Source organism: Rhinopithecus bieti, unplaced genomic scaffold, assembly GCF_001698545.2.
Source record: "Rhinopithecus bieti isolate Rb0 unplaced genomic scaffold, ASM169854v2 scaffold_25396, whole genome shotgun sequence".
NCBI lineage: Eukaryota > Metazoa > Chordata > Mammalia > Primates > Cercopithecidae > Rhinopithecus > Rhinopithecus bieti.
Window position 1 is genome coordinate 619,569 of NW_016812016.1, and position 4,566 is coordinate 624,134.

The following is a 4,566-nucleotide window of genomic DNA, read 5'->3' on the forward strand; positions in this document are numbered from 1 at the left end:
TCAGGCTCCTGAAATCCAACATGTCAAAATACAATACAACATTTCCCCCAGCTTCTGTACTCGACCTGTTCATTCTTTTGTGTGCCCTGCCCCAGCAGTGACACCACCATGCTCCCTATCACGCAGGCCAGAAACAGGGGCTCACGGGTAGCCCCTCTCTCCTTCATACCTGCTGATCCCCAAGCCTCACTTGCTACTACTTCATGTCCTAATACCCCTCCTGAAGGACCTTGCACCTCCTACCCCTGCCACTGCCCCATTCCAGTCCTTGTCACCTCTCACCTGAGCTACTGTGGGTCTTCCAACCCTGCGGGCCCCAAACCTAGCATCCACCCAAAATGTAGAATGGCAAAGGAGTCATCGCAGCTGTCATCAATCACAAACCCTTCCTTGAGTTGCCCCTCTCAAAGGATTAGGCTCGAACCTTGCCCCTTCTACAGGCACAGCACACCCTCCGTGACCTGGTGCTGAATGCAAGAGTTCTGCCATGAGCCCTGGGGCCCAGTGTTCCTCCTCCAGCAAGCCCTGTGACATAGACAGGTTCCTTGATCTCTCTGTGCCTCAGTCTCCTCATCTCTAAAATGGAAATAATAACTCTGCCTCACTTATAGGGTTGTACTGAGAGTTAAATAACCTTACATATTTGTAGCGTGTCTCAAATGGTACCTGGCACAAGAGACCTAAACATGTTCTATATTATCACAGTGGCTTTTATTTTCACATGATATTTTATTGTACTTGTCATTTGTCATCTTTTCATCATTGTTGACAAAGCAAAATCTCTTTTTAAACTGTAAGATATAATAGATTCTCATCTTTCTGTCCACTCTTTCAGATAATATTTGCAATTTATTGTCATGAGTTAATGGACCATATTAGGTAATTATTCTTGTATGTTTAATTTTTTCTAATAATAATGCTTTGTTTTTAATATGCAGCTAAAACCAAATGCTTCCTTTTTTTGAGTCAGGTTGATTGAAGCATAATTTGCTTCCAAATCAAATGTATCCTTTTTAAGAGTGTACAATCTGATGAGTTTTACCACAGTCATGTAACCATCACTATAATTCAGATATGAAACATCTGCACCACCCCAGGGAAGTTCCCTGTTTCCCTTATGATCACCTGTGTAGAATCAGCTCTTCCCAGCCTCTCCCTCACCCTTCAGGCTTTGCCAACAACCGAGTTGTTCAATAGATAAACTGAGATGATGTGATCTCAGATCATCCCCCCCACCCCCACTCCCCCTCTCCTCCTCCTCTTTCTCCTTCTCCTTCTTCTTCCAACCTGGAACTCCTGGGCTCAAGCAGGGGCCCAATCAACTCCTGGAGCTGCAGGGGCACACCACCACACTTGGCTAACATCATGCCTTACTTTACCCGTGCTGTTCCTCGCCAGTGTGCCCTTTTTGGCCTGACTACCTTCCACTTCTTCAAGCCTCTGCTGTCACCCTCTGCTATCCTCAGGGTCGGGTAACTCCCCTGGCCAGGGGCTCCCAACTGCTGACTTTGAGTTGAAATGACCTGTTCCCATCTGAGAGCCCCTCATTGCACTGCCATTGGGGGATGGCAGGGACCTGTTTCCTAGGATCTGGCCTGAATCTGGCACTGGGCAGCTAGAGCCTGGAGGCTGGACTGTGGGATGGGCTTTCTCATGCTGCTGGAGGGCTGCATGATTTAGCAGAAGACTTGAGCCTGGGGGGATGCCTCTCACTCCTGCCACAGGCAACCCCCGTCCATCTAGTCCTGGGAATGAATCTGGTTTTTCCCAGATATGCCTTGGGAGAGCTGAGGAGGCTGCAGGGGGTTAAAGATGGGTGTCCACAGGCACATCAGTGGCTGTCAAAGTCGGGCCACCCTGAGGGTGGGCAGATCAGCCCTGACAGAGCCTGGTACAGCGGGACTGATTTCTTTGCTCAAAGGGCATGAGGATGATGAGGCTGGAAGTCTTCACAGCACGTTGGGGCTGACTGTGGGCAGACAAGGGGCAGGGACAGAGGAAATGCAAAGGCTTAGATAGGGCTGCTCTTCCATCCCGAAACAAATATTGTGTTGAGGCCAAATCAAATGTTAAGTTATGTGAGGGACTAGACAAGGAGTTCCTTTTCTGTAAACACTCCTCACTCCTAAGGACTTTGTAATGTTATCGCTCATGGGACAATATTTACAGAACATGTATATTCACAGAGCCTCTATTCTGTGCAGGTGCTGTGTCAGACACTGGTTCACAGTGTGGGAGACACTGCTGTGGCCCCTGACGTGCCTCTGGGCACTCACCATTCTGCCAAGGGCTTCTTGCTGCAAGGCTTTCTCCAGCTTGAGTGGGCGCAGGAGTTAAAGTCCCCCCAGAAGAAGCTGTTAACCAGTGAGGACTGGGAGTGGGCGGACAAATAACCAGGTCCTCACCCCTCAGCTGGGACATCTCTGGGGTGTGTTCTACACAGTTTCACAGCATCCCCAGAGATGCCAAGCCCTGTGTGCCCACACCAGTCACAGGCTTGATGTTGGTCCTCTTATTGGCTCTTTCTCATCCCACTCCTCCACCAGTGTTTCTTATGATTATCCCCCGAATGAATGATTGGACAAAACCCACTGCCAAGATCTGCTGCTGGGAAAAGATAAACAGTGAACAGGATAAAGTAGGTCCCTGCCCCTGCACAGGCCCTTGAGGGCAGCTGGGTCTTCACTGGACCTATGTGTCACTCTAGGTTGCTTGCCCAGCTTAGCACTGTATACCAGGCACTCCACAAACACCGGTGAATGAATGAATGAATGAATGAATGAATGAATGAATGAATGAATTTCCTCCCTAAAACCCAGAGGAAGGAGTGATTGTCCAGAGGAGTGGACTCTCCAGGGTATGTTCAGAAAGGTTAGATGGCCCAGCCCTGGTCAAGTAGGACTCATTGGTAGCAATTGCCAGCCAGAAGCTGGGATTCTTAACTTTCATTTGAAGCCGGGTCTCACTGCTGGAAAATGACTGAGTGTTCCAGAGTTAATCCAGGTTAATTCCTGTTGATTAATCATTAATGGGCTAAGGAACCGCCAAGATTAAAAATAGGAATGAACAGTTTAATTTCAACCCAATCCCTCTTTATTCCCCATGAAGGCTTGTATTTTTCACATCTTTCCAACAACAGTTAGTACAGTACTAGTGACAAATGGGGGCGGGGAAGATTGAAAATTATCCAAGAAATAGATGTTAGGTATGGGATTCTGCAGCAACTGGAGCTGGGGAAGTGGTGTGGGACAGGCTAGGCAGCCTTTGGTCTCTCAGAATCCAAAATTCCAAAGAAGCTGTCTTTGGCTCATGTTCAAAGGGTTGGCTTTAAGAGACGCTGACATAATGGTTAAAAATCAAGCCTAAAATTATTTTAATTTAAAGACTTGATTGATTATGAAGACTGAGTGTTGGCTGATATTGGGGAGAAAGTCAGGGAATGAGGAAGTACCAGTTGCTCCGTTTTGTGCGACACGGATGAGTTTTCTTAGGTCAGAAGCTCTCACTTTCCCCATCGCATGGAATAAAAGGCCACAGAGGGAACTGTAATTATTGCTCTGCCGGCTGTGGTTTAGATGAGTATCTCAAACAGACCGTGCCTTAGTTGTACCCTCCCTAACAACGAGGGCGATGACATCCGCTTCAATTCCTTGTGCACCTTCTGGCTTTTCCACCCCAATTCCTCCATTTACTCAAGGAAATTCCCTCTGGTGCTGATTGCAATCTCTTCGATGATAAGAACTCGTCCTCCCTGGGCTGACCCCCAGCAGAGCTTGTCCTCATACCCCGCGGCCCGAGGGGGCGCTGCTTCGGGGGAAGTTAGTTGGGTTTAAATAACGCAGCTTCCTCGGCTGTTCGCGGTTGCGCAACCCTGTTCAGCCACCGCCATGTCAGCCCAGCGGTATCCAGAGGGGCAGGCCCGGGGCCGATGGGACCCGAACCTTCTGCTTCCCGCCTAGGCAAAGCCGGCTCCTAGTCAGAGACTGCTGGGAGCGCCACGGGCCCAGAGTGGGCGGAGATGGCCGCAGACCCCACCCTCGGTGGGTGGGGCGTTCCTGCTCCGCCCCGCCCCGCGCACAGCCGAGCGCCGCGCCGCTCGGCCCCGCCCCTCCCCGGCCCTGCCCCCTTCACCTCCCTGCAGCTCCTCCCCTCTCCCATTGGCCGAGGTGGAGACCCTCCTCTCTGCCCAATGGCCGCCGCCGCGGCTCGGCCGTCCGCGTCCTGACTGGCAGCTACAGACAGAGTGGCGGGGTGCGGACCAATGGGAAGAGGCGGCTCGATGAATGGCTGGCCCGGGTGGGGAAGGCAGGAGGCGGCGATCCCGGCGGAGGGGGCCGTTCGCCAGCTCCGAGGCAGAAAGTGCCACGACTCCACACGCGCGCACGCAGCCAGCGAGCGGCCGGGGCGGACGGCGGACGGGGCGGGCGGCGTCAGGGTCGCGGCGTCTACAGCTGCTCGGGGGCGGTTTCTTGGTGGAGGCTCGGCCGGCTCCTCTCTCCCGGCTCCGCGGCGGCAGCGGCGAAGGCGGCGGCTCCTGCCCTCTGGCTCTCCCTCTCGTGTCTCTGG